At 37.9% G+C, this 26,780-nt stretch overlaps 1 protein-coding gene across 2 annotated transcripts in view; it reads left to right on the plus strand.

Annotated features, from left to right (window-relative positions):
• The window catches only part of CMSS1 (cms1 ribosomal small subunit homolog), a 373,731-nt gene that overhangs the window by 188,041 nt on the left and 158,910 nt on the right, over positions 1 to 26,780 (plus strand). The window contains exon 1 of one of the 2 annotated variants that reach the window (XM_044919595.1): positions 14,623 to 14,676. The exons of the other annotated variant lie outside the window; for it this stretch is intronic. The gene's annotated coding sequence lies outside the window, so the exon portion shown is untranslated. Of the gene's footprint in view, positions 1 to 14,622; positions 14,677 to 26,780 lie in introns of those variants that run through there. 2 annotated transcript variants of the gene reach the window in all.

The following is a 26,780-nucleotide window of genomic DNA, read 5'->3' on the forward strand; positions in this document are numbered from 1 at the left end:
TATTTTTCTTTGGTCTTGTTTTGCCTACTCTTTATCCAAAATCTGAGCGTATTCATCTTCATAATTCTTTCAGTATTTATTTACTGGCTTTCTTAGTGCCTTAGCTGGTGTTTTTTATATGAGATGTATACCATCTTGTGGCCTATAATTTCCCTGACTTGTATGTTTCTTGTGTCCTTGGTATTCATTAGCCTATTGTCAGATGTTTGAAATGGGAAGAAAAGGAAAAATCACCTGTCATTTTCTGTTCCAAAGGCCTTTATTACTTTCTTCTTTTCTCTTCATGACCACTTGAGTCAATGATTTGAGTCTCTCAGATTTAACCTTTTTATCTTTTATTTATGAGATCAGAATATCATATTGCTTAAAATTTTCAACTGACAAGAAAACCATGTAGAACACAGCCTTAGTGGCGTGTCCACAAAAGCAATTTTTACCATGTTCACTGATCCATTTTGTATGAAATACCAAATTCTGGAGACCCATGCTTATACATCCCCCACCTCAAAAAGATAGTACAGTGAGAGAAACCAGATGACGAAGGATGCAGTAGTCCAGTTAGGAGAAATCAGTAAGAAATCCATTAGGCAATGAAGAAGGGAATTAATTAATGACAAAATATACTTTCAGTTGGGTGACTAAGGCACAGAAAAGCCTAGAATTGGCCCAGAATGTATACAGGTATTGCTATATTTGCAATTCAAGGCCAACCTTCAAAGTGCTTTAAATCAGACAAGTACTTCACTGATGGAAGCTAGAGTGTTGTATAGGCAAAATGGGCCTGTTTGCTGATAGTCATTGTTATAAATTATACTATAGGACTGACAGGAATCATTGGGAAAGATATATTATCTCAAAAAGATAGATTATCATCTGGTGGTAACAGGAAACTGGCAAGAGCTGGCCACTGACGGAGTAGAGGCAAAAGTCTGTTGGTATCTGTTGGTGAGCAGATTCTCATGGCCTCTCACTCACTGGTTATTGTATAGCATGGGATTATTAGTTTTCTAGGTAGTGATGCTCTAATTTTCTTGCAATTTGGGAAACTGAGGCATCCCTGGCAATTAGGGGTTGGAGTTGGTTTCCCCAGCACAACCTGGCCATGGGACCTATATAAAGAGTGTTGCCCTTCTCATCTACTAAGTTAGCATAATATTTTCCACCTTCTCAATCTTTGCACTAACATAATTACAATAAATCACTGCTGCTCTTGAAGATAATCTCTGTTCTCACATCTGGGTTTAAGTCTTTCAGTAAAGCTGCTTAAGCAGTGGGGAGGAAAGAGCCTTTCCATAAAGTTAAGGTCTTTCCTGATAAAGGTAACTACTCCACCCCTGCTTCCCAATTAGATCCCCTGCCAGCAACAGCATAGACTTGAGCCAGTGCCAAATGTTTTAATACCATAAGGACTCACTTGATAAAGGCTGTGCATGGCAAAGAAAAAAACAGCCAAAGTTCCCAAACTAAAATTTTCCAAGATTTCCATGTGAGATGCAGCCAGGGCACCCTTCATCTAATTGTTACCATGTGTTGCTGCAGTCATTGGTACCCTGCAATTCTCATTCTCCAACACTTCTAGAGATTAGAAATTACAGGAAGTGCTAGCCATTTCAAGATGGAAATTTACTCTAGCTGCAGAGACTTTGGTCTTTGTCAGAAAGAAGTACAATAGCAAAGACAGGGAACAATTGTGAGACTGATATTGTGATCTTTCCAAATAATTACTGAGTAATTATTAGTCAGTTAGCAGTATTCAGTGTCGTACTTCATTGTTCCATTAATATTAAACATGTGTTTTCTAGCTTTACTTCCCTTATTGTTATAAATTCTAGATAGGAGAAGGATTGCTATCTTGCTTGGGCACAGAAAGGAAATGCCAACACTAAATAGTTGTTGGGTATCTGCCTAGTTGAAGCAAAATGATTTCATAGATCCCTGAGCATAGGAGAGACTGATTAATGATTAAGAATTACAGAGTACCCAGGCCTTTCAGAAACCTGGAATACCTATATAAATACAGGAAAGAGATATTTTTCTCTGATTGACAGTGATTTTCAGATCTCATTTATGTTGGTTTTAGCTTCAGCATCTACCAGACTTTTACCATAGTTGCTAATGAATGATAACATTGACTGACTTAAGGAAGACTCAAAAGGAAAAATGAAAGATCTATGGCTATTAAATATTGAATGTCCCTAAATGAGAATTCAGATTGAGTACAGGGGCTGTATTAAGCAAGGCCTGTTTCAAGTTGACCACTTAACACTTTGCCTCCTGTTTAAAGAAATTAATGGATTTTAATGAAACCTGCAATATTACTTAAGAATATATGATTCATCTTCAGTTCAGTTTATTCTCCTGTTGTCCTGAAACAAACTGATGGCTAATATAAATTTCCACATAATTTCTGTGAGGAAGCTAGAGCTCACAATAGTAGTAATAATATTGATAGCATTAAAAGCAAGAACAAGACTGCTTGCCCATGTTAGCAACCTGAGCAGTCAAAGGCATTAATGGACCATGAAAACTGGAGAGCTGGGGTGACTGTGGGTCAGAGCTAAGGTATATAGGCAAGCACAGTATTGGAGAAACTTTCATCACCTTCACTACACTGAGCCATTCCTCTTGATAGAGCAAGCTCTTAATTTCCCCTGGCTGTTAATCTGGCACCTTTCATGAATATCAGTGTTCACTTTGGAAAATAAAACAGCGAACAGCCAAAACATTTAAGTGTTAAGGGGGAAAAAGAATCAACAGAGGAAATTACAGTAGCACTTAATACAGTGGCACCTTTTTCTTGAGTCATGTAAGGTGAAGATATTTGAGAGTTTGAGGCTTTGACAGTCTCTTTAAGACAGTAGCCAGAGGTCTTGGGAAAGTGGTATGCATACACTGCCACCGATTAGCTATGCCCTTTATATACATATGTGTCCACATTTTCAAAACTGGCCTGTTAAAAATATATATGAGAATCAAGTGATTTGAAAGTAAATACCACTTCCGTTCCTCATTGCTTTTGCTCCCTGTTTGCCATTTCCTTTCTAATATTAATTACTGTTTCTGAAGGAATTGGTGTTTCCTGCCCTGTTTCTGTTTGTTTTGGATCATCCATAGTTGTTAAGAAGTTGCCATGTTTTTTTGGAATCTATTATATCAAGAATTGAGTATGATACCAGGTTCTCACTTTCTTCTGTCTCTCTTATTTTTAGGTAAGTCATCTGATTGGAGTGTCATTCCATTTGATGGAATTTTCCATTTGGTAAAGTATTACTTTTTTTTATCAAATGATATAAACTTTCGTTTTTGTGATTTCTCAGTCTGTATTTTCCCACAACACTGACCTCCATAGTATGCTCTGTCTAGAAGGCAAGGAGTGAGAGTCACAGAATGAGAGAAAGAGAGAAGGAGGCCTGGGACACAAGGGAAAGGACATGTAACGAAATATATTTATACGTCAAGAAGAAACACTATTGAAAGGAACCTACCTTTTCATAGCTATTTTCATGAATTTTGCCTTTTAGAATTTCAGGAAGTAGAAGAGTTGCTACAGTAGTCCCCCCTTATCTGCAGTTGTGCTTTCTGTGCTTTCAGTTACCTCTTGTCAGCCACAAGTCCAAGAAGACCAAGCAGATGGTCTTCCTCCTGACATATTATCCGAAAGTCAAGGGCAGCCTAACACGACATCATTCACCTCACTTCATCTCATCATGTAGGCATTTTATCATCACACATCATCACAAGAAGGATGAGGATAGTACAGTAAGATATTTTATGAGAGAGACCACATCACATAACTTTTATTACAGTATATTGTTATAATCATCCTATTTTATTAATTATTACTGTTGATCTCTTACTGTGCCTAATTTATAAATTAAACTTTATCATAGGTATGTATGTGTAGAGGGAAAAAAGTATATATGGGTTCAATACTATCCACAATTTCAGACATCCACTGGGGCTCTTGGAATATAGCCCCTGTGGATAAGACAAGACTACTGTATATTTAATTGTGTTTAGAAAGGATTGGGCTTACTTCAGAGAATCCAACCAAATAGTGGCTTTCCAGTTGTATTTGGTGAAAATCTGACATTCCTCAAAGGGTTGCTCTACATCTTGGGAAAAGCATATCATCAGAGAGAGCTTTTCTTTTGAATCATTGTTTTAAGTCCTCTGGTATTTGTTCATTTTAAAACACAGTTATTAAATAGAAGCAAAATACACAATTTTAAAAGTACAAAACCAGGATTCTGTGGCACAGAGATGGTACCAGGGCTTGTAGTCCATAATAATAGAAGATTGAAGCCTCCAAGAGTGAGTATAATGAGAGGGACAAAAGGACACATCATAACATCGCATGGCTTTTCCCTGATGTTCTGGATCTTTTCACTAATAAGAAGAATGTCTGTATTTGGTACACTTTCTGTAAAGGTAGATGAATTATGAATCCTAGCAATTTGTTTTCCCTTGGGGGAATGTTTCTCTTTCCACAGAACCACATACATATTGATCTATTGATAGATCTTTTGAGTAGAGACTGAAAACTGTACTGCCAGCATCCTGCCTTTCCCAGTGTTTCTTGACTGGAAATCTTGTTTTCTTCTAGAGATTAACTTGATAAAAAGATACAGCTTAAAATACCCAGAGAACCAGTTAGATGCCGTATTCCTTTGATTCTGCTACTGTGTTATCTCTTCCCTCTCCACAGTTTTAAATTTTTAAACTAAATACCTGGTATTCGTAGTTGCAAATCCTGTTGAGACCATGGAACATCGGCATTTGTTGTTGCTGATTGAGAGGTTTGACAGTCCTTGGATATTTGGATGAAATAGTGATAGGATGACATTGGCATTCTGTTCAAAAAGTTTAGTGGCTAAAACAAAGTTCCTTCTAGATCAGAAGGTTATCCCATCTCTACCCAGAGATAGGCCCCACCCGATAGGTCCAAGAGCATACAGGGTGGGGACAATTTCTATTCTGCAAAGCATTCTGCTTCTGGTTGAGTGAATGAGTGGATGGATGACTTTTTAAATAAGAGTTTTAATATTTTAATATTAGAGATATTTTTAAATGAAGAACTTCCCGATTTAGTAACAATTACCTTGTGTTTGGCAACGTATGATATTGTAGGGATGCTTTCTCACACTAAGATTCTGATAATTCCCATATTAATAATCATGTAACTAAATTTTATTTCTTTTAAAAACCTTTGTGAAGGGAATGGTAAGTGGGAAGCAAGGGATGACTGGTATCCTTTAACTCAAAGTATTCAAAAAAATTAAAAACAAGTAGATAAGGGTGTTAGGATTTCTAACACTTTCATCTGTCTTTTATATTCCAAAAGGATAAAATATCTGAAAATTCTTTCTGCCTTTTATATCTTTACACTAGGAAGGAAATTGGTAGACTTAATGTGTCGTCAACCATTCATAAGTTCTGCTATGTATGAATTATATAAAAATAAATTAATTTCGGGGCGCCTGGGTGGCTCAGTCATTAAGCGTCTACCTTCAGCTCAGGTCATGATCCCAGGGTTCTGGGATTGAGCCCCACATCGGGCTCCCTGCTCAGCCAGGAGCCTGCCTCTCCCTCCCCCACTCCCCCTGCATGTGTTCCCTTTCTAGCTGTCTCTCTCTCTCTATCAAATAAATAAATAAAATCTTTTTTTAAAAAATTATTAATTTCAATGCTGTTTTCTCTTTTCTTTCCTTAGAATCTCTCTGGTTTTCCTATTAATGTCATTAAAAGCCCAAAAACAAATAAAATATTTTTTGTATTTCCCAAGAAACCAGTTATCCAAAGAAAAGTCCAGCATTCTAGTATTTTATAACTTTGGAGAAAATCAGGAGGTTCTTTTTTTTTTTTCTTTTTTGTAAGATTTATTTATTTAATTTAGAGAGAGAGCAAGTGGGGATGGGGGAGGGGCAGAGGGAGAGAAAGTCTTAAGCAGACTCCATGGAGCCCAAAGTTGGGCTCGATCTCACAACCTGAGCCAACACCAAGAGTTAGACACTTAACTGACTACTCCACCCAGGCACCCCGAAAATCAGGAGCTTTTTGAAAAATACATGTCACTTAGTAAAGGGTAGGAGCATCTAGAAATAAGAATCCTCCCTAATATTATAAAGACTGGGAGAAATTCTGATGCTTATGGAAGAATTTAGACTCCACCACCCCATGCCAAATTAAGTATTTCATACACTCAATTTAGTTTCAGCTCAGCTAAACTGTCATCAGAAAAGGCAGACACGGGCGCCTGGGTGGCTCAGATGGTTAAGCATCTGCCTTCGGCTCAGGTCATGATCTCAGGGTCCTGGGATCGAGTCCCGCATCGGGCTCCCTGCTCCTTGGGAGCCTGCTTCTCCCTCTGCCTTTCTCTCTCGCTCTGTCTCTCATGAATAAAAAAAAAAAATCTTAAAAAAAAAAAAAAAGAAAAGGCAGACACATGTGTTTTCCTCAATTATAAAATGAGTTGATATCAAGATCAAGACACCAGTGATGGATTGATTTTTGGATCCACTAAGCATATTCTAACAGCAGTCTCATTTCAAGGCCAATAAGTTGTATTAGATAAAGTATGCAGAGACTGTTTGAAATTAAATTTAATAGAAAATGGAATGACCATATTTTTTGTTCCTTTTCTAAAATAAGTTTCTTCTAAGTAATTGAATAATATTTTTTAAATATTCTCAATCTCAGGTTCATTGCTTCTAGAATTCTCATGATCCTTGAAACTGAATGCTATGATTATTGAGGTGAAAGTTGCTATAGCTATAACTGACATTACAGAAAAGAAACTGGCTCTTAAATTCTCTGTGCCTCAGTGTCCTCTTCTGTTTGTCTCCACTGGACTGAAGGCCCCATGAATTTAAAGACTGACTGCTTTTGCTTATTTTTATACCTGTCACTGTTGCTATACTGCCTGGTGCATAGTAAGTACTCATTTAATATCTGATTAATTAGGGGAAGTACCATCAAATATAAAATCTCAACCACATGTGAGAGTTGTAAGGAATAATGAGATGATGTGTGAATATGTGTGTGTGTGTGTGTGTGTGTATGTGTATCCCAAATACAAGTGCTCAAAAATAGTTGTTTTTTAATCTGATTCATGCTAACCAAATTTACCAAAAACTACCTTTCAAACTAGGATACCCCTGTTAATTTGTAGTGGATGACATCTTATACCTGATTTGAGAGCCAGAGTTGTTTATATCCTTTAGTCCCTCCCTATTATTGATCAGGATATATATATATATATATAAGGCAACTAATTACAACTAAGAAATTGTTTGAACATGACATGAGAATAAAGGGAATAAATTAAAACAGGCTGATACTTCCCTTTCTTGATTCTAAGGTTTCTTCCAAATAATACCTCCCTTTGATATTTCCAGATACACTAACAAGGTTTTATAGCCGAGTTTGCTTTCTCTTAATCTGTGAGAACCCTAACACCTCAGGCCAGTCATTATATGATTTCTTTTTTTTGAACATAGTTAATTTACTCCAAATATATCACAAAAACTGATCACTTTGATTAAGAAGTGCCACCTAGGGGAGCCTGGGTGGCTCTGTTAAGCATCCAACTCTTGATATCAGCTCAGGTCATGATCTCAGAGCCATGAGATTGAGCGCGCCCCACTCTTCCCCTGGGGTCAGGCTCCACACTCAGTGGGGAGTCTGCCTGAGATTCTCTCTCCCTGTGCCCACCCTTAACACACGCATTCTCTCTCTCTCCCAAATAAATAAATAAATAAAATCTTTTTTAAAAAAAGGAAGTGCCACCTATACTCATCTTTTTTAAGAAGATTTATTTATTTATCTGAGAGAGAGAGAGAGAGAGCAGTGGGGAGGGGCAGAGGGAGAGAGAGGGTCTCAAGCAGACTCATACTGAGTGCAGAGCAGGATGCAGGGCTTGATCCCATGACCTGGAGACCACAAGCCGAAACCAAGAGTCAGATGCCCAACAACTGTGCTACCCAGGCTCCCCAATATACTCATTTTTTTGATACATTGACAGCCTCCCAACTAGCTTCAGTTTAGATTTGTTTTCTGATCTTGTTTCCTATTTTGATCTTGAAGTCTACTTTGCACTTTCTACCAGTACCACTGGTGATCAAGAATCACTAATATGAGGGCTGATACGATACTTACTCAGTACTGTCCGTTTCCATAAACATGTATTAAATGCCTAGTGTGTGGGCATCCTGGGTTGTGATTCAACAACAGACAACATGAGTCATAACCATTTATGAGTTGTAAAATCAAAATCAGAGGTTCTCCCTGTGTTCTAGAATTCAATCCTCAGAACTAAAAGGATGAGAGTGAGAGACATAGCCTTTGAAAACCCTGTTATGGTGCCCATCAATGTTTCCCAATGTGTATTCTGTGGAACACCAATTCTGAGGGATGTACTATCAAAAGTCAAATAAATTTAAGAAAAATAGCAATCAGTATTCTTTTTTTTTAAGATTTATTTATTTATTTATTTTAGAGAGAGAAAGCATGAAATGAGCAGGAGGGGCAGCGGGAGAGGGAGAGAGAAAAGCAGACTCCACACTGAGCACGGGGCTCATTCTTATAACCCTGAGATCACAACCTGAGCCAAAATCAAGAATCAGTCACTTAACCAACTGTGCCACCCAGGTGCCCCGATAGCACTCAGTATTCTTGAAGAACCACAATGCAAATATAATCTGGTAAAAGCTCTAGAATATCCTACACAAAGAAATAAGTTTAGCTTTGCTGAACTAACTTAATTCAGAACACACTTTAGAGAAAACTAAAAACAGTAATAACATCTTTAGAAGGTTATAATTCACTCATTTTATTGTTTTTAATTGTATATCCATTTCTCTTTCTAGACTCTGTGAAATTAAGAATTCTTAATCGTTCTCTTCTGTTCTTCCTCTATGCTATCCCCAACCCCTGATAAGAAAGATGTGTGGAAGAAAGAAGGGGAAATAGGAAGGAAGGAAAGAGAGGGTGTGTGTGTGTGTGTGTGTATTATCTGTCTTGGTTATTTGTCTATACAGTACTATTGTGTAGTCCTTATGTATTTTAAAACTTTATACCAATATGATAAAATGTGTTCATATTTATAGCAAGTTTATAAATTATGTTACATTATGTAATTAAATACACAAGGTTTTGATTCTATAACAAGTGAAAATGATTACTTGAGAAAGTATGGCCTATAGTTAACAGAGTTAAAATCTGTATTGGAAGAACTTTTTTATTTTGCTTTAAATTATATATGTAAATTGCTATTTTTTCTATATTTCCACGTTAATTATTAAGTTTCAGAGTTTAAAAATTACACTCAGAAAAGTAAGTTATGAAAATATTTGTACTATAAGAAAACCTCCACTCTTTAGAATCTTTGAATGGTGATTTTAGATAATAAAATTTTCTCAGCACTTGGAGGCTGTCCCCCCAATACCATCATAAGCTCCAAAACTTTAAAAATATATATTAGGTGAAAATTTTTCTAAAATATTTCCAATTCTTGGGTGCCTGGGTGGCTCAGTTGGTTAAGCGACTGCCTTCAGCTCAGCTCATGATCCTGGAGTCCCAGGATCGAGTCCCACATTGGGCTCCCTGCTCAGCAGAGAGCCTGCTTCTCTCTCTCTCTCTCTCTCTCCCCTTGCTTGTGTGTGCGTGCTCGTTCTCTCTCTCTCTCTCTGACAAATAAATCTTTCTTAAAAAATATTAAAAATAAATAAATGAACAAAATATTTCCATTTTTTTTCTTTAAAAGGACATATGTTGACCATAATTTAAACTTTTTTCAGTGACCCAAGGTCATCATTCAGTTCATTTCAGCAAGTATTTATTTAGTACATCCTGTATATGATGATCCTCCCAGGCCCTTTTAGATACTTCAGTCTGTTTACCACTGTACTAAACAGCTGCTGAATGCTGTGTTTGGGGCTCTTGATTCAGCTTTTTATAGTTTTTCTGATTCCCTAGCTGTGAAGACTGGCAGACTCCTGTGAGGGTGCCCCGCTCAACCTCCCTCCCAGATGTGATGCTTCTGATCTTCTGGGAGCAGGAAGCTAAAATAACCAGCCCTATGGATATACATTCAAATAAGAAGAGCACACTAGGAAGCTCTTTAATATGTGAAGTACATGAAATTTGTACATTTTGGCTGCTCAAGAGTCCTTTTTATCCATTTGCTTGTTTCTGAGATCTCTTGAATTGTCCTAACATTTTAGATATGTGAAATGTTGCTATAAACTTATCAAGCAGATATTTCCTTTATCCCTTTTCTTAATAGTTCTTCTTGAAGCAGATTCACGTTTTTTAACACCACAGTTTATGTTATCCACTGACCAAGTGAGAATTAGTTGTGTCTAAAATATTAATCAGAAATTTCTATCTAATTACAGTCCACAGCTTCCTTATGAACCATTTTATATTTGCCTGAGACTTGGTTTAATTTTGGCCTATAATGGGTTTTTATTAGTTTTTTAGTTTTTCAAATTGACAGTTTGTGTGTGTGTGTGTGTGTATACACCATATGGTATATTACAGTGTAAAATATATATATATCATAAAATTCTTTTTTTTCAAGTTTTTATTTAAATCCTAGTTAATATATATGGTAAAATTGGTTTCATACCATAAAATTCTTAATAAAGACTTCTATAACAGGCTCATTTTTATTTTCTCCTTTGTCAAAATGATGTATCCTAAAAATGTCTTATCACTAAAAATCAGTATTTACAAAATATTTGTTAAATTATCTGGCTCTATCTAACTTTCAATTTAGCCAAAAATGAATTGAGTGCTGGAGAGAAGCGTGACACAGTGTGTACATTACACAGACCTGCAAGAATTAATGTGTTAGAACAGTAAAGCTGGATGACGTTTTTAGCACCTCCCAATGACCATGTTAATCATACATGTACTACAGTTACCAATCCCATTATTAGTAACTGTTAGTTAGCTCATCACATCCTTTCAACCCTGTGTGCTATTTATGTTTTCTAAATCTACCTGTCACAACCTTACCAAATAAGAACAAGAAGAAGCACCATAGTAACCAAAGAATGAAATTCCTCTGTAAGCACTTTATATTACCAGCAGCATTCATACTGAGATCTTTTTTGAAGAGTCAGTTAATGAAGAAACTTGAGGATCCTTGGGTTATCTGCCATTGAAAGTTAAATTGTGGTATTTTGGTCTCCTTAAAGGCAGTAGCAGATCTTTTTTTCTCTAAACCTATTTCTAGAATTCTGGAGTATAGCTATTGACTATCTTTCCATCCCTTTTCTATTTAAAAGTCCTCTATTTTAAAACTATATATAAATGTAAGCTGATGCTTGTTTTCATAAGAGTGTGATTCACTCTAAAATCTTTCTTTCAAGCTGTTATCACAACATTAAGGAGTAAGAACTTTCCTTATATTGTCATCTAACTTCATGGCTTACTTTCATTTGATTTTCTTTTTTTTTTTATTCACTTGGAATTTATGGAAGAGAATTCTGGAAAGCTGCAGTGGTTCTTTGTTTTTTAGAGGAAGTGGCTAGCATGAGATTGAGGGCAGGAGTGTGGAATAAGGAAACTAGCTTGAAACCTCTATATATTATATGCAATTTTATTTTCTGAGTAATATCTCTGATTCAGTAATCACCCTGGGTATTAGCCATGCAAGTTTTCTTATTCCCTGGAAAACCTTACTATAATTAAGAATTTTGCTAGCATATCATATACCTTGTAATTTTATTTTCTAAAATTATGTGGCATTTAATGTCTTCATTTCCCTGCAACCTTTTAAAACCCTTGTATCTTGGGTGCCTGGGTGGCTCAGATGGTTGAGCGTCTGCCTTCGGCTCAGGTCATGATCTCAGGGTCCTGGGATCGAGTCCCTCATCGGGCTTCCTGCTCCTTGGGAGCCTGCTTCTCCCTCTGTTTCTCTCTGTCTCTCATGAATAAATAAATAAAATCTTTAAAAAAAAAATTTTTTTTAAATAAATAAAAAAATAAAACCCTTGTATCTTCATTTATTTTATTACTCCCACACTCTCTATTTCATCATTCTTTGCAATTCACTTTGCTATTCTACAGATAAATCATTTGCAGATTTCCTAAAAGCTGGATTCTCTCACTTATGGTCTAGTGCTGTGGTTTCTTAGTAGAAGACAAGTTTACAGCCAGAAGCTATAAGTTCCCCAAGTTCAAAATCTATACAAGTTTACACTAGAAAACCAAAATTTTCCTTCTGTGATCACTGAACTTCCAAGAGAAGTTAGATGCCACCGGCATAGAAGCAGAATCAATCCATTAGGCTCTGGGTATTTTGAAGGTCTGAAATAGATTGAGACCCAGCATTACTTTGGCCATTCTTATTTGAGGGCTACAGATAGGGTGGTATCTTTTGTCAAGACCTAAAAGACATAGGGGCGCCTGGGTGGCTTAGTCGGTTGAGTGCCTTCAGCTCAGATCATGATCCCAGAGCCCAGGGATCTGCAGGGATCCCCAGGGATCGAGCTGCATCAGGCTCCCTGCTCAGCAAGGAGTCTGCTTCTCCCTCTCCCACTCCCCCTGCTTATGCTCTCTCTCTCTCAAATAAATAAATAAAATCTAAAAAAAAAAAAAAAAGACCTAGAAGACATAAAAATATAAATTGACAGGAAGGTAGCCTTTCCTCTTTTTTTTTTTTTAAGATTTATTTATTTATTTGAGAGAGGGAGAGTGAGTGAGCTGGGGGAGAGGGAGAAGGAGAGAGAGAATCTGCAAGCAGTCTCCTGGCTGAGCACAGAGACTGAGGCAGTGTTAGATCCCAGGACCCCGAGATCATGACCTGAGCTGAAACTAAGAGTCAGCCGCTCAACCAGCTGAGCCACCCAGGCACCCCAGGAAGGTAGCCTTTCTGACCCTACTCTCACCAGAAGGAACAGCAGGTTAAAAATTAATAATGACTGGTAACATTTTTTCAAATAGTCTTAATTTTTTTTAATCATTTAACTTTAATGATTTAAAATTTAAAGTTTACCAAACCAGTAAACATACTGCTATATACTTATTAATAAGAGCTATTTTAGGGGAACCTGGCTGGCTCACTCGTAGAGCATGCAACACTTGATCTCGAGGTCATAAGTTTGAGCCCCACATTGGGTGTAGAGATTACTTACAAGAAAATAACACCTTAAAAAAAGGGGGGGGGAGCTATTTTATTAGAAAATAATGAATAATTTTGATCTTTCTTCATTGCCTAGACCTCAAATCCCAAAGCAGGTTTCCCCAGTTTACTGTTCTCACCTAGAAAATTGGAGAACATAGTTATTCCATGCTGTTCTAGGCATCAAATAAACCTGTTAAAGGCACTTGAGTTCCTAGTGACACACTCTAGAACTCTCATTATACATAATAAGCTCATTCTTTGGAGTTGCTAAAAAATGAGACTTAGATTTTTGTGTCCTCAACTATGTTCTTCTTGGTCCATTGTTTCCTTCCAACTTAGGCATCTTTACCACCTTTACTCCAAGAAATAAGCTAATGGTATACAGGATTATGCAAAAAGCTCCAGGAGAGAAGGAACTCTTCCCCAAATTTCAGAATTGCCTCATTGGAGAGAAAACTTCTATAACATTTTGTTTTATTCAGAGAATCTAAGTGTCAGAAAGAACAAAGAGGCAGGAGAGGAGCTATCTTGAGCTCTTGAGTTTGAAGCAAGATCTGCATTATGACCCCATGTAGAAAAGTACTGGCCCTCCATAGAGCAGTGCTTTGAACAAATTAGTAAACCAAGTATCTTGGTTGCTAGTATTTTTTAAATCTCAGAATAGACATGAAGATAATCCAACAGAAACTATGATTTTCAGTTTAAAGAATGGTACTTTATGAAACTCTGATCTTTTTAATGGAGAAGGAAGAATAGCTTGGTTGCTAGATCTGTGTGTGTGTGTGTGTGTGTGTGTGTGTGTGTGTGTGTGCGCGTGCGCGCATGGGTATCTGTCTGAGAGAGAGAATGAAAGAGGGAGAGAGGAAAGGAGAGAGGAGACGCAAGACAAACATAGTTATACTAAAATTCTCTTTCCACAAGGAATTTGTAATAGCTTGGAAACAAAACACATAATAAAATTCACATAGGATTTTAAATAAAAATAGGAAGACCAGGGCAAAAGAATGGTATTAGGATAAGTTTGGATCTCTCAGGAATCCTACAGATCTTTTGATTCAGGTGCAGTAGCAGTAGCATTAAGAGTAGTGTCAAGCACAGTTCTGTTTTAAGAAAAGAGCAGATCTTCCATTGGTCCTCCCATCCATTGCCAGCCCGTATTGAACCAGTGCAGCAAGTCTATTGTCAGGCCTTGGGCTTTACGTGGCCTGTGCGGTCATTCTAGTTTGCCTGGCTTTGCCTGCATGCTTATGGCATGGCTCCCCCGGTATTCGTTCCACTGCTTTGGGAAAACCTGTATATTCACCAGTTGCACATCCCGTGAGAGGAATAGCACTGAGCATGATTTTAGAAACCCCACATATGCATTTTATATTGGGGCTCGAGTATCCAAGAGGCCTTCAAAATATCATTGTCAGTTTATTATTCTGTTAAATTTACAGGTGCTTCTAGGATGGACTCAGGTGAGGGACACCCAGAAACTGGCTAAGCAAAGGTGAAAGGAAAGTGAAAGAATTTCCATTCTGTCTGACTCAGGATAATAGGTACAAAACCTAAAGGTATTTTTCTTAAGTGTTCATCATTTATTTCCATCATTTGTTCCCATTGTTATTTTCCCCTGCCCAGTTATTACTTGCATTTCTTTAGAAATATTAGCGTGTAAGCCTGAAGAGGCAGAGAATTGAGGGTGCTCCACCAGAGTCTGAGAAAACTCAAAGTTTTGGACTGAGGTCCCACCTCTGAGCTCATGCTTTTTCATTACACTGTATTTGGCTGAAGATTGGCTACTAAATGCACTGTAACCATTGCAAAGACAGTGTAATCTCTTGCTTCCTAGACTTTCACTGGTATTTTTGCCTGTTGTTAGAGTAGCCACACCTTTCCATGAGTTTTGGGTGTTTTAGCCATTTAGGAAAAAGAGAGCAGGGGGAAAGAAAATAATTGGTGGTAAAGAGAGGTGCCTGAAAATGGAAAGGTCACAGATGAAAGTGGAGTATGTGTTACCTCTGATTCAGGCCAGGTGGTTTGGTGTGGATGTCATGTATGTCCCAGGGCAGTCACCCTTGAAGTGGTAATTCTCTCGGCTTAGCCACCACGGAGTATTGTTCCTTGTTTTTCTATAGTGCTTGTCAAAATGCTATGACAACTGGCTGGTTTTATGAAAACAGAGCCTGGCTCTCAAGAGACAGTGTGTCTGAAAGTCAAGCATGGATGGCAGCCATTGGCACGCAAAGGAGTCAGAAACCACAGATTGTTTTCTCGTTGGATGAACAGCTTAAAGCAACGTAAAGTTAATTGAAGAATTCCTTGAAAGTGAAGTCAGACTAAAAGAAATGCTCTAAGTCTATAATTTACTAAATGTGAAAGATCTGTAAGTGGTAGTGAGACTAAAAGAGTTTTGGGGGAAAAAAGAGCATTTTTGTAAATAAATCTGGCTTGTATTATTGCCTAGGCAGTTTTAATTATTTGCTCTAATAATGTAGATCTGCAGAAGAATCTTTAATTAGGTAAAACTTGATTTATAGAGTTGGCCTCATATAAACCATGAGGTCATGGTGTGCTGCAGAAAATTACAGGCCTGGTCTTGCCATCGAAAACTATTATTTCTACCTAGGACTACTCATGCTCTGCATGTCTTACTCTCACGAAACCAGAGCATCCTGTGTTCTCATTCTCAATGTCCTTTGCCCAGGTAAATTCAACATATACTATTACCCATTAAGTAATTTATCAAATATACATATGAAAAAACTGAGGAGGGAGAATTCAACTACTAACTCTGGTAGTTAAAGAAATTTTACTTCTTGAGAGCTTAGAAACCAACCTGTGATCCAGAAATGGATTCATTCTCCTTTCAGCTGACAGACTGGCAGGGACATACAAGACTGTCAAAAGTGATATCTGTGCATCTGTCTGCTTGTCCTTCCCACAAACCTAACCCCATCCTCTACTTTCCCTCTCCTTCCCTAGCCTCTTCCTGGGAATTTCTTTCAGTGTCATCAATGCCTGTTTCATCTGGCTTTAAATAAGAGCAGGGGGCCTCTACAACATTTCACTGTGGTTCTTAATTCCCTCCCATTGCAGTAGAAGCCTTGATGTAGGGCCAAGGCCTTTTCTTTGATTATAGGTCTGCTGATTATAATTTCCTAACATTTTTCTTGCATTAATTATACCTTAATGATTACATTTTCTATGGTTCCCCATTTCAATTTTGTTAAAGTAGGATAAGATTTAAGAAGGAATCCTTCTAGATTTTAACAATTTATTTTCTATTCTTTTAGATTTATCTAACCCATATCTGCCTTGATAGCTATTTTAAATGATAAGCCTTTATCAGGTCTTCTGAAAGTGTTCAGTGTTTTTGCATAAAAACAACTCCTGCCTTCACTGTCATATTTCATCACTTTACATAATATTTGATTAAATTCTGTAATTACAATAACAAGTCCAACAGGCATAAACAGGTTTGGGAACAAACGTAATTGTTGAAACAGTTGGAAGAAGTGCATGGGGCATACTAGAGAATAGCCTTCTGGCCTCCAGGATTCAGTATGTGTGGCCTCAGTCCTGAGTTAAACAAAGGGACAGAACTGGGTAAGTGGAGCCCAGTTATGAGAACTTCTGAATCTGTACTCTCCACATTTTCTTCATTTTGCGGGTGAGACCCAAGGTGGTTACATGATTTGCCCAAGGTTGTCAAACTAGTTGGTAGCCAACCTGGGTGTCCTGACTCTCAAGCCAGAGTTTTCCCATGGTACCAGAGAAGGACTGATACCCTGACCTTTTATGAATGCAGGTTTATAGAGTGTACTTTGATTTACTACCACAAAGTATCTGTCTTGATGCTTACTTTACCCATAGTTTTTATGTTACTAATTAACAAACATTTTTCTTTAAATTCTTCCTGATATCAAAGCTAATCCTTCTTTATTATAGGGAGTTAAACCAGGTCATGAAATTTATCACTTTTTTCTTTAAATGACCATAATAAGAGAGAGAGACTGAATGAAAGAATTTTTCAGTAGGGCATGTCCCATACTGTTCATAGCTACTCTTGTCCATCTAAAAGCAAATTTTTAAAGGGTGTAGGCCTCAGGGGCACCTGGGTGGCTCGGCATGTTAAGCATCTGCCTTTGGCTCAGGTCATGGTCCCAGGGTCCTGGGATTGAGCCCCACGTCAGGCTCCCTGCTCAGCAGGGGGAGCCTGCTTCTCCTTCTCCCTCTGCTGCTCCCCCTGCTTGTGCTCTCTTGCTCTCTCTCTGCTAAATAAATAAATAAAGTCTTAAAAAAAAAATTTTTTTAAGAGTGTAGGCTTCAGACAAAGCTGCTTGCGGTAGCACTGTAATTACGGTTTATATTTATATGATCTCTTTCACGACCCATATGTGCTGACTTTCCTAATATCAAATTGGAAAGACTTTTTTTAAATCACTTTCCTTTTCCTACCCCTTTCTTCCAGTGCTTACCTCTTGCCCCACCCCCTTTCAGAAAAGATTTGGTATTGCCTAGAGTCAAAATGTACCTACAACTGGGCAGTTAAAAATAAAATCAAAACCAGTAGGATGAATATGAAGGAAGGGGGAAAATGCTGTACTCAAATCCTGGGGTAAAATGGTTTTGTTATTATTCAACATCCTATTTAACTGAACTTCCTCATAGACAAAGCAAAACAAGACACTTGGGTGTACGTTATTTTTATTTGCTGAAGGGAAACATATCAGGTCTTCCACAGGGACATTATTACCAAACACTTCATTCTAAGCCAATGACCCTTATGTAAATGAAGCTGAATAACCACCTAGAGCAGGGTATTTGTTCACACATTGGATCTGGAGAAACCATACTGTAGTCCAACTCCATTCTTTGTTGATGGGGAACAGAAGCCCAAAGAAGATAAGTAATTTGCCAGTCAACAGGCTTGTTGGTGCTATTACCAGCCTGGAGCCAATGTCCCTTCATACCGACCAGGGTCTCAGAGCACTGTTGTTTAGAAATCATGGGTATAGTGAGATCAGGTCCAGTCCAGATATGGTCCAGTTGCATACCTCGTTACTGGGCAGTGGGGACATGGGCTGTCAAGTGAGTGGGATTTAGACTTGATGAAGTCAGAATACGCAGAAGAGAGTTTTTTCTTCAGGGGCTTCTCTTTTCACTGAGAAGGAAGACATAGGGTGGACCTCTGTCACGGGTTGTTGTCAAATCACTATGGAGGAGAAAACTAGAATAATGGGTGTTCTTTTTATACCTGTTTTAAAATAAATACTTTGTCAAAACTTCCTTTTGTCAGAATTTATGGCAAGGTATGTTGTACTGTAAGACAGTGAATTTATGAGAGAACTTCGGGCAGGGGTCTAAAAACAAGCTATAAGCCAGCTGTTTATTACCTGAAAGTCCAGGTATAAGACAACATGGAGAGTACTCCAAAGGGGGCAGCTGCTTCCCAGCTCCAGCTGATTTTTGTCTTGTGAAAAATACAGATATACATTTGACCATATCTTCTAGTGTTTTGAGAGAAGCTGGAAGTCTGGATTATTAAGTCTCTTGATTTTAAATGCTGACAACTTCCTTCTTACACATGCTCAAGCCAGAAAACTTGGAGTTGTCCTTGACTCCTCTCTTCCTTTCAAAACCTACATCTAATCTATCTGGAAATCCTGTTGGGTCTACCCTCAATATATATTCAGAATCTGATCACTTCTTACAGATGACTGTTGCACTATTATAGTCCAAACGACCATTATCTCTTTCCAGGATTACTGCAATAGCCTCCCAATTGGTCTCCCTTCTATGCTTTCTTTCCCGTAGTCAGAGGGATATTATTGAAGCATAAGTCAGATCATGTTGCTCCTCTTTTCACAACCATCCAAAGGCTTCCCATCTCACTTAGCAAAATCCAAAGTCCTCCCAATGCTCCACGAGGCTCTCTGACCTCACCTCTGCAGCCACAGTGGCCTCTTGTCTTTTCCTCAGATACACCTGCTCATTTCTTCATCATGACCTTTGCCTTTGCTCTTCCCTTGCCGGGAACGCTTTTCCCCAGGTATCTCCATGGCCCAGTCACCTACTCCAATCCCTTGCTCAAATGTCATCCTCTCCACAGGCCTTCCTTGGCCACACTATCTAAACTTGTAGCCACACACACACAACCTCCCTCTCTCCGTCTCAACTTTGTTTTCTCTCTCATACATATCATGATCTCATATACTACATATTTTTCTTGTTACCTGTTTTCCACATTAGAAAATAGGTTCCAAAAGGGTAAGGACTTTGTCTGTTTTTGTATATTTGTTCATTGCTGTATACTTAGAATCTAGAAATACGTCTCACATAGTAGGTGCTCAGTAAATGCTTGATGAATAAATGAATCTAAAAAAACAATTTCTTCAACTTTTGGCCAAACAAAACTCTTCAGTGGGCCATATCCATCCTATACCCTCTTTGACCTAGGGTCAAAAAGAAGAGTAAGCACTTCCCCAGCTGCACCTAGTAGCTTGGAGACAAGCACATGACTACATCATGACCCCTGCCCTGCTCAGGAAACCATAGAAGAGCTCTTCCACTCCACTTTGCACGTTGGGTCCTCCTGCTTCCACTCTGCTGAATTTTAACGCATGCTTATCGTTTTATGCCACAACACAGTTTTTCTCAATATATTGATGTTTAGAATATGGAAAATGTTATTCGAATTAGTTCAGCCTCCTGAGTGAACTTCCAAACCTCTAAAGGTAGGAAACATATGAACAATATGACTTGCTTTCTCCACAAAGCAATGTTTAGAGTTAGACAAACAATAAATAAGAGGAAGCACTACAAACAGAGGGAAAAAGCATATGTAAAGACACTCAGGCAGAAAAAACCTTTGTGCTTTGGAAGAGAACAACTGAAACTAGAGTAGAGAAATGGGAACAAGTGGTAGGAAAAGACATTGGAGAGGTAGGTAGGGCCAAATATTATAGGCCAAGGTAAGGAGTTTGGATGTTATTGTTAAAGTCCAATGGAAGACTCAGAAATCATTATTATGAACTATTTATAGTGGTAATTTTTTTAATATAACTTTTTACTGAAGTACGACACATATACATGCAGGGGATGTTTTCAAGTAAGTCAGTCAATTTTTAGCGGTTATTTCAATACCCAGACTGCCTTCTTTTTGTTTAAGAAAAATTTTTTGGACTTAAATGGCTGAAAAAACTAGTTTATTTTCACATTTATACAAAAATATGAAAGTTTACTTTAAAATATCTTACTAAAGGGGTACCTGGGTTCAAGCCCCGCATTCAGCAGGGAATCTGCTTGTCCCTCTCCCTCTGCCCCTCCCCCTGCTTGTGCTCTCTTTCTCTCTCAAAATAAAATCTTTTAAAAAATAAATAAAAATATCTTACTAAAATAACTAAATGTATTTATTTGTATAGAAAATAAGTTTTGTTTTAATCACATAACACTGTAGATTTTAGTTATGATTGTTCAATAAAGTAATGCTCCCCAGACAGTCTTTTTAATGGTATCCACTTTAGTTATGTACATTAAATGCTAAATAGTCATTCATTTTACTGTTGCATTTGCAACTTTGCCAAGTTACCATCACATTGAAATATATAGCATTTTGCTTCTAAAAAATAATTATATGTACTTAGACTATACCAAATGTACATTAATTGCAGTTTTTATAAAAGGTATAACTCGTCCTTGAGCTCATGGTTTATTTGGCCTATGTATTCTAATCATAAAAGGGATCAAATGTTGAGCAGTTCACTAACAGTCCACAGAAGATAGAACAAGGCTCTTTTAGTTCAGTATATGAGAACAGTAAAGAACAGTAAAACATTACTGAAGTTGTTTTTTGGGGTTTTGGGTTTTTTTTTTTTAACTTCAGGATTGTGCAAGCCAAACTGAGCCACTTAGAGGGATTTTGTAGCTTGACCTTGGCCATCTGGTGACTAAAAAGGCAGATTCTGGGACGTGATAACGTTTGAGATATGAATAGTCCAAGCAGAATCAAGCTATAGGTAATCTGGAAAGCTGAGGTAAAAACCAAGTGTTAGGACTAAGTTTAGAAAGTCTTGGAACATTCAGAGGCAGCGCACTATGACATAAGTGAGAACTGTAAGAAGAAAAACTTAACAGTTCGTTGTAGCTTTCTCACAACCGATTTTCAGTAGCATTAAATGGAAATTATAGAAGTAGAAAAATTCACAACTGAAAAGGACCATAGAAACCCTGCTTTACAGATGAGGAAACTGAGGCCCAGAAGATACCAAAGACTTGCTCAGTGTCACGCAACTAGAGTTAATGTAGGACTGAAGTTGAGATTTGGAGCTCCTATTTTCTAGCTCAGTAGAAAACTTTTCCATACTTTCTTGGGCATTTTTTGACCATATAGTCATTGAAGTTGTACCACGATAGAATGAGCTGGCTTGGGTGAAGAAGGGAACATTGCCACCAGAAGTGAGTGATCAGGCAAAAAGCTGGACAATGGCTACCTGGCATGTATGCTGATTTTCCATGAAGGAAACTCGTCCTCAGAGTTCTCTAAGAGCTTTTCCAACTCTAATTTTAATAGAGTTTAGATACTTTTAATCATATTTGTAATAGGTAATTATTTGTCCTCTCTACTTATAAAAATTATCGTTCACTCTCATTCATGCATGTGTTATCCACTCTAGTCTTTTCTCAGAACCTGTCTTCCCTTTAACAGCACCCGTTCCAAAGTTGCTTAGTAATACAGTGTGACCAGAGAGCAGGCCAAGACTCTAAGCTCTGTTCACCACTTGGAATGATGAGTAATCACTGTACCCATAACTAACTTAAGCTTCTACATTAGACAAAAACCCAACAACTAATCTTCCTCTGCCACATAAATACGAACTAGCTACACAGTTAGTGAAAGGGAGATCCATAGCATTGAAATCAATCAGCTTTCCTATTGTGCAGCAAGGACTTGGAATGGTAAAGCACTTGGTCAGTCTGTAACCCAATTAGGGATAAATGATTTTTAAAGTAAATTATGATAAAATTTCTTTGCTGTGCAATTATATATAGCCTATTCTTAGCTTAGAAATGAGAATTTATAGATTTGCATTACATTATTAAATGCATGAGAGGGGCGCCTGGGTGGCTCAGTCGTTAAGCGTCTGCCTTCGGCTCAGGTCATGATCCCAGGGTCCTGGGATCGAGCCCCGCATTGGGCTCCCTCCTCCGCGGAGAGCCTGCTTCTCCCTCTCCCACTCCCCCTGCTTGTGTTCCCTCTCTCGCTGTCTCTCTCTCTGTCAAATAAATAAATAAAATCTTTTAAAAAAATAAATAAATGCATGAGAAGTAACTCTGATTAGAAATTTTTTTTCCTGCTGTAATCTAGAAGGTAATTTCCCAGACATAAATATTTTTAGACTGTGTGCTTAACAGTCATATTTATAATAGGGAACTTCCAGAAAACAAGTGATTCAGTCTCCTATGCCTTAAAGGTAGCCCCTTTCTCCAGTGGAGACTGGGATGAATTATTCATTGTAGTAGATATGTGGTCACATCAGGGGCCCATCTCCATAGGGTTACAACTGGGTTCTACACTTCCATCCTGAAGTCCTATGGGAAGGTTTCCAGTATCCTCATTCCCCTCATTTCCACTGACCCTGGATTCATTTGGGAGGTAGAGGGAGGGAGAAGATGGTAGGGTTTCATGTACTATAATAGTGATTTGCTAAGGCAGTGAAGGACTCTTTTTTTTAAACATGAAGGAAACTGAGAGCCCAACAAGGGAGAAGCCATGTTATAGGACTAGAGAAGTTACATAATAGATAATTGTCTAGAACCAACATAAAAACAAAACCTGAGACCCACATCTCCTGTATCCTGACAGCTCCTGTATCCTTTTTTTTTTTTTTCATGGTCTCATTCTGCCCCTACTGAAAACTCAAGCTAGACTCTATTTCCTTTCCAAAGCTGACTGGACAGGCAAATTAGGCAGTGTATCTTATGTGAATTTGCCTTATTTTATCCCAAGAGAAAGACCTCCTAGGGAAATGTTGAAACTTTTCCTATAAAAGATCAGATAGTAAATATTTTAGGCTTTGTCAACCATATGGTCTCTGTAGCAACTACCCAACTCTATCATTTTAACACAAAAGCACCCACAGGCAATACATGAACAAATGAGCACGGCTGTATTCCATAAAACTGTATTTATGGGCACTGAAATTTAATTTTATATATTTCTCATGTGTCATGAAAAATTACTCTAATTTTGATTTTTTTCCAACCCTTTAAAAATGTAAAAATCATTCTTGTGTTCTATACAAAAATAGCACCAGATTTTGGACCAGATTTTGGCCCACTAGCCATAGTTTGCTAACCTCTGCCCTAGGGGAATAAATATGAGAAGACCATAGGTGTTAAAACATTAAGAGATAGAATATGATACCTGAAGGACAGATGATTTAAATGTGGTAGGGGAAATGACTGATGGGTATGCCTATGCAGGGAGAGTAGATGGATGCCCTGAACCTTGATTCTATTTTAGGTAATCTGGGTTGGTACTAGGTCAAATTCCACATTCTTTATTTTGATTTACTGTCTTAAAATTTATGAAAGGCAGGTTTTAGCTGGCCTTAGAGAAGAAAAGCAGAAATAAGAAAAGGACATTGACCTAGAGTTTACCATATGGTATGCAGAGCCAATAGGACATTTTATTAGGAATGGCAGCTGGTGGTTTTCGTTATCAGTGAATCATAGGGAAGCTTGTCTGAGGCAGGGAGGAGGCAGTTAGCCATATTCCTCCTTAGTACAAACTACTGCATGTCACTGTGAAGCTCTGCCATGCTCTGTCTTCTGCCATGCTGAAAGAACCCATAAAAATCTCTGTTTTTATGACATAAAAGCGATATTGGTAACTTTAAATTTAAAAATCCCATAAACTCAAAACCATAAAGGATCATTTATTAAAACAGTATGAATGATTTACATGCAGTTGAATACAGCTTTTGTTGTTCCGTAGGTCAACTCACCTATAACAATTGCATAAGCGGTAGTGTGGTTGTTTATAACAAAGGAGTATTCACTATTATGATAATGATAATATAATTAACATTTTTTTGAGCAGCTACTGTCTGCTGCCATCTAACATACATTATCCCATTTATTCCCACAACAGCCCTGCAAGGTAGCTATTTATTCTCCTGTTGAAGATGAAATTGAGGCCCAGTCATATACACACAAAGTAGCAGGACCAAATCTATGTCTCCCTGACATCAAAGTTTATGCTGTTTCCACTGTACCATTGCCATAATAAGGAATGTTGGAGGGAAAAAAAAACAGAATTTGGAAAAATCATCCTCAACTATATTGCTGACTGTCCATATTTTATGTTAATTTTACTCTGTGTGGTTATTGTACTGTAACAGAATAATTTCAGCACCTTAAAACCTTGAAAAAATCACACCAATTGTGTCTTCTAAGATTTGTGGTTTGTGTGTCCATTCGTTGCTTGCAGTTTCTAGGCAGGCTGCAACCTTGAACATTCACTGTCTGAACTTGCCCTCAAAGAATTATTCTTCCTGCCCTACCTCTATCAAGTGACAACCAATGAAAAACCCACAAGCTCGGCAGCTGCAGCTCTGGAAAGCTTCCATCAAAACCCTCATTCCCACATGCCCTTTGAAAATCACAGAACTTGCTGTTATCTTCTTGAAGGTCATGACTAATGCTTATAAAACTTCCACAGCAAACACTGTCTACAAGACCCTAATTCCTTAACTTGAGTTCTGTGTTAACTTACCTACACCAAAACATTTACTGCCCCTCAACTGCCCTACCCTAAATTCTTACCCCATAACCTAGAAAGCAAATATTAGGATAGGAGCATTCTAAATAGTCAGTAGGAAAACTGCAAAGCTTAATGAATTTCAGAAAGTACCTCCTTGACAGATCAGAATTGAATGAAAATCCCTGTTATATTGAGAATATGAAGTGACTTAGCCCTGTTCTTATCCATCTAAATTTTATTCTTTTTTTTAAAGATTTTATTTATTTATTTGAGAGAGAGAGAGAGAGAGAGAGCACAAACGGGGATAGGGGAGGGGCAGAGAGAGGGGGAGAAGCTGACTCCCCGCTAAGCAGGGAGCCCTCTTTGGGGCTCCATCCCAGGATCCCCGGGACCATGACCTGAGCCAAAGGCAGACACCCAACCGACCGAGCCACCCAGGCACCCTGTCTAAATTTTATTCTTTCCATAAATTGCTTTTAGATCTCAGAGGTCAAGTATGCAGTATACCTATCTCAGAGGAAACAATTTCATTTTTTTCTAAATGTGGAAATGTAGTATAAAGGTGGCTTTTTTTATGTATGACCGAGTGATACCAAAATCCAGTTTATAGGAGCCTTTTCAGATGTGAATCATGTTATTTAATCCAGATCTTTGCAACCACAAGCAGACACACAATATGGATGTTTGATTGAAGAAATATGGTTGCTATTATTCACCCTGCGATGCTTTATTTTGCTTACACTAATGACCCATTAATACACTTAAGAAAAAAAGTAAATTTGCATCATCATCCATTGAAATTGACAGGACTGGATGCTGGTGATTATAGACACAAGACTCCATCAAGAGATAATTTCCTAATGATCACAACATTGATTTTTCTAGACTGTCCCATGAGTATTTCCAGGAATTCAGGGAGAAAAAAAAGCTGCAGCCAGGGGACAAATATGTGCTAATACACCACTTATTGTGTGGAGAAAATATATGCTCATGGCAGCAGTAAGAAGTTATTTGGTCTGTATTTACTTATAACGTACAGGCTGCGGAATGTTGGCATTCTGAATGTGCCCAGACATAATAGAAAAGAATTCACTAACACTTTCACACTAGCTTTAGTAAGGAATGCACCTTTTGAATCAACATTGGTTAAAAGGTTGTCATTTAGTTCCAGTAACCCCAAAGGTTCTTTCTGTTGCCTAAATTATGGAGAAAATTATTTGGGGCCTTAAATCCCACCTGAATTGACTGCTCTGGGTCACTTTAGCAGATTTCCTTATCAGTAAAACTGAGCAGACACATTTTTTTAAATATGACAAAATATCTACTATTTAGGTGAGATAGTGAATTCAGATCTGTGGTGGGGAAACGCTTATAATTCAAAAGAGACTTTCTTGAAATATTGTTGATAAAGAATATCAGTGTCAGTTTTCCTAATGGGAAGGAGGAATAGGGTTTATAAACCAAGACTGTCTGTTAAATAAACAGCCTCAGGAGAATGTCCACTCTCATCTCTGAGCAGTGTATGCATATGCATGTAAATATATCTGTTTGAGGTGGGGTTTTCCCCCCACAATAGGATATCTCAGGGACTGCAATTTTTTACTTTCCCGTTTTAGTATTTTGACATCAGTTATTTAAGTATCAGAAAACAACTTGGGCCGGGGTGCCTGAGTGGCGCAGTCAGTTAAGCGTCCCACTCTTGGTTGATCTCAAGGTCCTAGGATCCACAATCAGTGTGGAGTCTGCTTGAGATTTTCTCTCTCTGCCCCTCCCCCCCATTTTCTTTCTCTCTCTCCCTCTCTCTCTCTCTCTCACACACAAATAAATAAATAAATCTTAAAAAAAGAGAAAGAAAGAAAGAAAGAAAGAAAGAAAGAAAGAAAGAAAGAAAGA

Source organism: Neomonachus schauinslandi, chromosome 1, assembly GCF_002201575.2.
Source record: "Neomonachus schauinslandi chromosome 1, ASM220157v2, whole genome shotgun sequence".
Classification (NCBI taxonomy): Eukaryota; Metazoa; Chordata; class Mammalia; order Carnivora; family Phocidae; genus Neomonachus; species Neomonachus schauinslandi.